The following is a 10,009-nucleotide window of genomic DNA, read 5'->3' on the forward strand; positions in this document are numbered from 1 at the left end:
GATTATTTATTGTGTTACAGGAAAGGAATCAAAGCGGCTGCAAGAAGAGGCAGGGGAGGCAGAATTCCGTGAGAAAGAAGAAGCAAATCAAGAAGCAAATGAAGAAAGAACAGCGAAGGCGAGAGAAGGAAACAACTGATTTACAAGTAGGAGTTTCTTATTGTCTTTTTTTTTGGTCAATCAACAATTTCAATTTATTCAAACCAAAATGTAATTACATGATTGCTTACAAGAATAATAAAAACATCAAAATACAAGATAATAAGAACCGTAATACAAATGAAGATATCAATTACAAGTACATCACAAAGAGAAAGAGCCATAGACCATAAAGATACCCAATTTTTGTAAATGTAGTAGGGAAGGATGGTATAATCCGGAATCGATTCCGACCATTTAATCTGATTTTCTTCTTCTTCAATAAGAGATACTTCTATAAGAAAGGAGTTATTTTCCCAAAATCTTGTAATCCAAACGAACCCGGATGCCCTAAATCCTTTGGATTAAATATGGATTCTAAGAAATACCGTGTTAGATTGTCGATGTTCTTGAACTGAGAATAGCAAGTCACGAACCAACGACCAAGGTTTGAATAAATCGCCCTCAAAGCGAAGAGAAACTCGCCCCAAATGGCGAAGAAAATCGCTCCAAATAGCGAAGAAATATGTCAAATGACATCAAAAAAACAAAATAAAACTACTTTTATTCGATTAAAACTTAAAAAGAAAAAGAAAACTTGCTCAGATCTGGTCCAAAAAGGACCAAATCTGTTCAAGAGATTAATGGATGGTAAAGTTTTTTCTTAGAGAGAATAGAAAGAAGAAGAGAGAGAAATAAGAGGAAAGTTCTTATTGTCTTCTCTTACTTATGAAACTGAACTAAGTTAAAAGTCTTATTGCAATCTAGAGTAAATATGTAGTCACAAATGATAAAACATATAATTTTTTCTTTCTCCTTCTTTTGTAAAATGTCTTAGATGTTGTTCTCATGTATCACTGAACATATGAATATCCATATAAATGGTGCAGAATTTAATTAATTGCTTGAATCACAGGGTTATGATGTAGCTGCATGATGAAACAAAATTTTGGGGGAATGTTTTTGACCAAGTCAATGAGAACTGACCCTTTTTTGTTGTTGCTAAATTTTTACCGTAAAAATTTGGTTGGTCTCCTTTGACTTGGTCAAGAATTCGCAAATAATGTTAAAAATTTCGCAACTACTATGTGTAGTTGTTGCTAAGTATTTGGGTACAAACAGTTAAAAACAGTTGCGAAAACAGTTGCGACTTGAAATTCGCAACAGCTATATTTCCATTGCGAAAATTCGAGTCCCCTCCCCCGTCGCAACAGCTGAGTGCAGTTGCGACCCCGATTTGCAACAGCGGGAGCCAGTTGCTAAAACCCATTTTTGGTGTAGTGATTGTGTCCATTTTCTAGGGTTTTCGGTTACATCGACCAGAATCGAGATTTAATTTTTATAAATTACTTCCGATTATACAAAGTTGTTTGCCACTAAACCATAAAACTAACATAATCGGTAGCCAGGTTATTTATTTCCCTCCGATTGTAATAGAGAATTATAACATGTAGGGACATATTAGAGGATTGCTCGGTCAAACTCGCATGCGTTACTATCTCAAGCATATTTGTTAATATTAGTGATCGAAACTATATGTCTTGATTTATAGTATACTTATGACTAAGTTTCCGTCTAGGATAGTTAGGAATAGTTGAGCTCCAGACTCCATGGCGATTATCTTGCAAAGACGAAGAACTACTCAAGGAACCAGTGGAACTTCATCCGACCAAAAGGTATGTGGAGACTTGAACTCATCTTGTCACTCAAAAGTATATCTACTCTATATCCTACTCTTGAGACAAAAGTCGTATAAGTATGATAGTTTTCATACATACACATTTTTTATTTCGAGCCGAGTTTACTCGCCTATCTTTTTCTCGAAATACGTGTTGGTAAGCTTTTGCTTTAACCGTCTTCATCTTTACCCGTGACGAAATTTATGATGATGTTTTAATCTTGAAAATATCTTTGATGACGATAGTCGATTCTTTATGTCTAACGACTGTTATAACATTATAGAAGATTGTTTCAATGATTGAAATGTAGAGTTGAGAATATGTAACCACCTATGGATGTAAGAATATAGTGTCTTCGCACAATAGTGTATAAATCCATGTGTCGGAAAACAAGTGCGTGCATATGTGTGCATGTGGTATTGGTGAAGGAGACAGGTTGGGTACGCGTACCCGTACGCGTACTGGCGAAAATTAACGTCCGTGAAATTCTGCTGATTTTGAAGTTTACAAACTCAAAAACCAGTCACCTGAGGTAACCGTACGTGTACTGGCGGAACTTTTTCACCCGAAATATTCTGCTGAGTTTGGAAACTAAAACCAACTCAAAATCCGGTAGATAAGGTGTGCATACCCGTACAGTACCCAAGCTGGTTATTTCTCAAATCGGTAGTTTCATGAACATAAACAATAAATTATAAGGAATGCAATCTTTGCAAACCATGGGTATATTGTTCATGAATTGATTCAAATGAATCAAACTGGTTTTGTTTCAATTGTGTCTATGTATAAAGACCTAAGAAATTGAACAACTTTTGAACTAGTTCTTATGAGTCATTTGAAATAGTTATGAGAAAGATGAATACAGTTAATATGAAAGCACTCATATGGCTAACCATTGATCAACCATTTGTGAACCAACCAATGTACACATTTAGGTACGGTTACTCAAACCTAAATGAATACAGTTCATTTGTGTGTGACAAGCTAAGTTTCGATCTAACGATTGAAAGATATTAGCTTGGATAAATCAGGTTTTTCATCTAACGGTGATTATTGAATTCTTTGTTACCAAGGTAACTAAGATTGCAAATCTTGATTTGAAAACTATATAAGGAGACATCTAGCAACTATGAAAAAATAATCCCCACACCCCCTGTGTGATACTAGTTGGTTTGCTAAAGGCGATTCTCCTTTAATCGTAGGTTTCTTCTCGAGACCCTGTAGATCAAAGACTGAAAGACTTCATTTGGATTGTGAAACCAGACGAAACTACTTCCCTTGTAGTTGAGCGATCTGATCTTGCCATTTTATATCGTACGAGTTTAATTGAATAATTGACTTGATATTATATCTCTGATAGGGAAAGATAAAAATAAATCACTAACATCTTCGTGTCATCGTTTGTGGGAGACAGATTTATCGATCTTTGTAGACTTTTCTATGTGACACGGATTTGTTTATTAAAGTCTTCGACTTTGGGTCGTAGCAACTCTTGGTTGTGGGTGAGATAAGCTAAGGGAATCAAGTGCGTAGTATCCTGCTGGGATCAGAGACGTAAGGAGCACAATTGTACCTTGAATCAGTGTGAGATTGATTAGGGTTCAACTACATTCCAGACCGAAGTTAGTTTGTAGTAGGCTAGTGTCTGTAGCGGCTTAATACAATGTGGTGTTCAATCTGGACTAGGTCCCGCGTTTTTCTGCATTTTCGGTTTCTTCGTTAACAAAATTTAAGGTGTCTGTGTTATTTCTATTATGCATTATATTTTTTTATATAATTGAAATATCATAGGTTGGCGTTTGTATCGATCAATTGTGAAATGCAACCTTTGGTTGTTGATTGGAAATTGATTGATCCTTGGATATTGGTCTTTGGTACCATCCAAGTTTATTATCCTTGTATTTGATAAAGACTCGCAAATTTCTATTTTCTTGACTAAATCAAATCAAGAGAGAGATATTAACTCCTCGATATACTTTTCTCTAGATTGAGTCTGACTGTCTAGTTGATTCTCTATAAAGTATATTGGATTTAGTCCATAATATTGCTAATCGAAATATTGGGTGAGGTTGTTATACCCCTGCATTTTCAATTGGTATCAGAGAAAGCAAACACCTTAAAACCTCATAAGTTTGTGTTTGTTCGATCCTCAAAAGTCTATCCCTATGGGAAAACTTTTTGGGAGACTTGCTCATGGCATCTGTAACGCACACCAGAGCCTTTTAAAGATTGTTCAAAGATTATTCATTAGACCTACGGTCCCTTATAATAATCACATTCCATCTAGTATGTCGGAAAATCTAGATGTGAGAAAACAATCTATCAAAGAGAACATAGTCAACGTTCAACGGTATGGACTCTCACAAGAATTACTCTTAATCTCCTTGAGGAATACTACCATAAAGGATCAATTGACAAGGATCTGTTTAGGGCGTTTGAAAAGGTTTTGAAATTTTTAGAAAAGCTAAATTCCCTATAAAATTTGAATTGCTCTGATAAAAATCCTGTGCCTGTCAAATCTTTTGATTATGCACAAACTATTCCCAACACCAATTCATGTGAAGTCAATAAGAGTTCATATGTAATTGGCAAAGGAACCATTTATCAGAAAAGGTCAATTCCTGGAAATAAGAAAAGGAGCACAAATGATTCTAAGTATTATCATTATACTTCTGATTCTGGCTACAAATGTCAACCGAAAAACCCGCATGAGAAATTCTATGTAGTTTCCAAACACCTGATTTGAGGTTTGGATACACCCCATTTGTACATAACTTGAGATGGGGCAAGTAACGGGTTGATTTTGATTTAATTCATTTTTTTATACGAAGATTTTTAGTAGGTACTTTCCTTAATAATGTATGTACCTTCAAAACCCTACTTATCTTTAGTGGGTCGCGGTTCGTGTACGGGTCCAAGCCCATGAGTGGGTATAAATGAATTTTGAAGCACGCGCACTCTTCTTCCTCTCCAAACAGTCCGCGTATGTGAAATATTCTAGGGTTCATGTTTTTTCTCCATTAAAGCTTCTTGGAGAACTTTTTTCTCAAGATAAATTTCAAGTAAGTAATCTCTTGCCCACTCACTTATTTCCTTCAAGAATCATGAAGAATGTTAAGGGTTCAAAAGTTTTTCAAACAACCTCGGCTCTTCATCCTCGTCAATTGATCTTCCTGTTGAACAAAATTCTATTAGGATTAGATTTGTGGATGAATCCCGTAGCAAAGTATTTGAAAATATTTCTACTTCTAGGTTTATTTTAGAAAAGAAATTAGATTTTACGAGTGGGCATAAGGATGATTTATCTTGTTTTGAAAAATTCAAGCTTGGAAACATCTTTGATGGCCTTGGTGAAGGTTTTGATACTCTTACTAGGATATTCTATGCCAACATTTATGATGGTGTCCCTGAGGACATGCAATTCAATACCATGGTTAATAGAGTGAGAATTCTAGTTAATAGAGAATTGATTTCGAAAATTACCGGAATTCCGTTGGGAGATTTTCGCCTTCCTAGACCAAGTGATGAACGACCTTCACAAGAAACTATTTCAAAAGATCAGCTTTGTAGAAAGAGTGTTGTGTGGAATGGAGGAAAATTTCCTACTAACCAACTAGATTTTCCTTTAAGGTCTTTTGGAAAATTAGGTATTTCTAACCTTTTTCCTTCCACGGTTGAGAATTCTCGTTGGAGTCGTGAGTTTTCGGAATTGTTCTATTACCTTGTGATGGAAACCAAAGGTCTTGACATTTGTGGTTTCATTATTTTTCAAATGTTAGACATGACTTCCGTTGACAAGAACTTAGGATATCCATGCTTGATTGAGCGTATTTGTCGCAACTTCTCCACTGAACCCATTGGTAAATCCATTGGAACCCCCAAGCTTGTTCGGCCGTGTACTTTCAATCGAATGAAGGAATATGCTTGCAAGAGGCAAAGGTGTGACACAACTAATGGCTCGAGTGATTCTTCTACGAAGATTCTTCGCCAAATTGACAAAGGTGTTTGTAAATTGAATACCAAAGTAAGTGGTTCTCAAGAACAATTACTTGTGATTGCTACCAAGTTTCCCGATATTAAAGAAGACATGGACAAAGTTCATTCCTCCTTCGTGATCTCCGAAGATTAAGATAATGAGTAGCCTCTTGTGCTTCTTTATATTGGTGATTAGATGATTTATATGTCTAGAAAGTCTTCTTATGAGAATTTATTTCTTATGCCTTAGGAAGAATAACTAGAGTTTGGAATATCCATTATTGTGAGTACACATAGATATGTCCATCGTTTTTTCATATTTATTTTTTAGGTTTATTTATTTGAATTCTAAAAATTGTTTAGAAGATGATTTTTGCAGTATTAATCTTTATGGTTTTATATATTGTAATATGTTATGGGATATGTGTGTTTGCGTACGTCAACTATTATTGTCCCATATGATGTCAAAAGTTATCTCTTTTATATGTCGATATGCAAGTATTGATACAAGATCGTTGAACTTTTGCCAAACAAAAGTTAAGCCTATTATGTCAATTTTTGATGTGAAAAAGCGGGGGTCTAACAACACCACCCAATATTTCGCTTAGCAATCTGTATAGACAAACTCCAATATACTTTTTATGAGAATCAACTAGACAGTCAGACTCAATCAATAAAAAGATATATCAAAGAGTTTATGTCTCAATCTCTCGATTTGATTTCTACTCAAGCTAAAATCAATAGCGAGTCTTTATCAAAGAGAGATAACTTGGATGGTACCAAAGACCAATGTCCAAGGATCAATCAACTACAATCAACAACCAAAACTTGGATTAGAGAAGTTGATGATCTTAACGCACAACTTGTATTATTTATATTATATAAAATATAATGCGGAAAAGAAATAAAACAAACACCAGAAATTTTGTTAACGACGAAACCGCAAATGCAGAAAAAACCCGGGACCTAGTCCAGATTGAATACACACTGTATTAAGCCGCTACAGACACTAGCCTACTGCAAACTAACTTCGGACTGATCTATAGTTGAACCCCTACCAATATCCCACTGATACAAGGTACAGTTGTACTCCTACGCCTCTGATCTCAGCAGGACACTGCGTACTTGATTCCCTTAGCTGATCTCACCCACAACTAAGAGTTGCTGCAACCCAAAATCACAGACTTGATTATAAATGAATCTGTTTCACACAGAAAAATCTATCGAAAGGATAAATCTGTCTCCCACAGATAAACCCTAGGTTTTGTTTCGTCTTTAGATATAAAATCAAGGTAACATGAAACAATTGATAATCCGGATTTATATTCCCGAAGAACAACCTAGATTAATCAATCACCTCTCTACAATCCTTCCTGTCTACAGAAGCGGATTGTCGAGGAATCACAAACAATGAGACGAAGATGTTGGTGACTTCTTTATCTTGCCTATCGGAGAACTCTCACGATCTCAAGCCAATCAATCGATTATACTCATACGATAGAAGATGCAAGATCAGATTACACAACTACGATAAAAGTAGTATCGTTCTGGGTTCACAATCCCAATGAAGTCTTTAAGTCGTTAACTCGAGTTTAAAGAAGAAACTCAAGAGTTAATGGAGATTGACTCTAGCGAGCGCACTAGTACCACCCAGACGCGTGGGGATTAAGTTTTGCTCTAGCTAGATGTCTCCTATATATAGCCTTTCAAATCAGGGTTTTGCCTTAGGTACAAAGCAAACACTATCCACCGTTAGATGAAAACCTGATTTAGATTCAAGCCAATATCTCTCAACCGTTAGATCGAAAGACATAGCTTGTCACACACACTTGGGTACACGTTTACTGGGTTTGAGAAAACCATACCCAAACGAGTACACGTATGTTGGTTCACCATGATAACCCAAAAGGTCAACAATATGAGCATCTCATATTAATCATGTTCTTCTTCACCATAACTAGTTCAATTGACTCAAATGAACTAGTTAAGAGTTGTTCAATTGCTATGAGATCTTATATAACTACACAAGACAAAATTGAAACAAAGATGATTCGATTCGATTAGAATCGGCTCATGAACATTATAACCACGGTTTGCATAAAGCATTTCCTTTATAATTAATATTTAATGTTCAGAGCACATCTTTATATCATAACCTCTTAAGTTCACAAACAAGTTCGCGGACTTAAGTTAATCGGTTGAGTTTTCCAAACTCAGCCGAAATTCTAGGGTCGAGAACTTCCGCCAGTTTGCGGACTGGGTTCCCGGACTGAGTTCGCGGACTTAGCACACAAACGAGTTTTGGAAATCCCAGCAGAAATTCTCGGTCGAGAACTTCCGTCAGTTCGCGGACTGAGTCTGCGGACCGGGTTCGCGGACTTGGCAAGCTAATTCCACAATCTTACCGATTTCTCTTGATCAACAAAGTTCGAAAACTGCGGTTCAAGGAATACATGGTTATATAATCTAAACTCTCATTTCAATCATTGAAACATTCTCAGAGGGCGATATTCAGTTGTGAATAACAACAGACCTTTCTCGTCAGAGAAATTTCCAAAGTAATTGAAACTTTCATGACTTTCGTCACTAGGTGAAGATAAACTTGATCAAAGCGAAACGCTTTACCAACATATGATTTCGAGTAAAAGATAAGCAATGAATACTCAGCTCGAAATATCAAGTGTATATGATCTAGTCTATATAGCATACGACTTTTGTCTCATAAGAAGTAGGAGAAGAATAGATAGACTTTCGAGCGATAGATAAGTTCAAGTCTTCACATAACTTTTTGTTGATGAAGTTCCACGGTTCCTTGGTGTAGATCTTCGTCATTGTCGTTGAATCACCATGAAGTCCTTGAGCTCAACTACACTTTTCTTATTCTAGTCCGAGACTTAGCTAATAGGCTAGAAATCAAGACTTTATAGTTTTGATCACTAACATTGACAAACATGCTTGATATAGCAACGCATGCGAGGTTGACCGAGCTATGCTCTAACAATCTCCCCCTTTGTCAACTTTAGTGAAAAACTATTAATACATATGGAATACAAAAAATATAAACTTTAGTGGCTCCTATTCCATAGTCCAATCTTCAACGTTCCTTGAAATCTTCGTCTTTCCAAGTATTCCAATGATCCCAAAGGTTGTAAGTTTAGTATCACCGTTGTTGAAAATCCGTAGATATAACAATGAGAGAAATCTATATTCTCGATCATTATTATACAATGTCATAGTATTATTATGAACATCAAAGTCCAATTGCATCACGACTTTAACAATAATACTATGGTGATATGTATCACTCCCCCTTAGTCAATACTCCATCTCGATCATGGAAACCACTCCCTCTTACATAATGATCCGAAAACCATATGTATTTGTAGTGTGACCTACAATATTTCTCCCCCCTTTTTGTCAATAAAATTGGCAAAGGTACAAGAACGGGTTCATAATGAAATTTTCACAAGAGACATTTCATGACCAAAAGAAAGACAACATATCATCTTAATTTAGATGCAATCTTATAGCCGATGCTAACAACATTCATCAAGGAGTTTTAAGACGCAAGATAACCCCTATAAAATTCCACATCCGCACTCCCCGCAAGATATTACCACTAAGTACAAGTTCAAAAGAACTCTCCCCCATTTGATGTCATTCCAAAAGGAACAACAAGAGCGACCTTAATTTCGAAAGAAAAGAAGGATTTTTATTTGGACACCAAAAACCATGTGAGTGATTTTTTATATCCAAAACTCAACCAAAATACTCACAAGTAAACCCATGAATATTCTAATTAGAATACGCAATTAAATCAAAACCACAAAAGTGATCAATTTAATTGAAAGTGCTCAACATAAGTAAACTCACGGAGCAACAGGCTACGACTAAGTTAATCATATGGAGGTGACTAACTTAACCGTTCAAGTACTCAACATAAGAAAAACCTTACAAAATACGTGACTACATTAACCAATAAAACATGATAGCGTAGCCATTCATATACTCAACACAAGAACTTGTGGAATATATGAAAACTAAACTAGATTAATTAGAAGAGAACCTATAATTAATCCAATTGGAAAACAAACAACCAAACTAATCAATGAAGTAATCAATTTAATTATTTTTGGGCTCAACATAAGAGATTATGGAACCCCGACTAAGATTATCATGGAACATGACCACCTTAACCGCACATGTACTCGACATAA

The sequence above is a fragment of the Papaver somniferum genome, chromosome 10, assembly GCF_003573695.1.
Source record: "Papaver somniferum cultivar HN1 chromosome 10, ASM357369v1, whole genome shotgun sequence".
NCBI classification, from domain to species: Eukaryota; Viridiplantae; Streptophyta; class Magnoliopsida; order Ranunculales; family Papaveraceae; genus Papaver; species Papaver somniferum.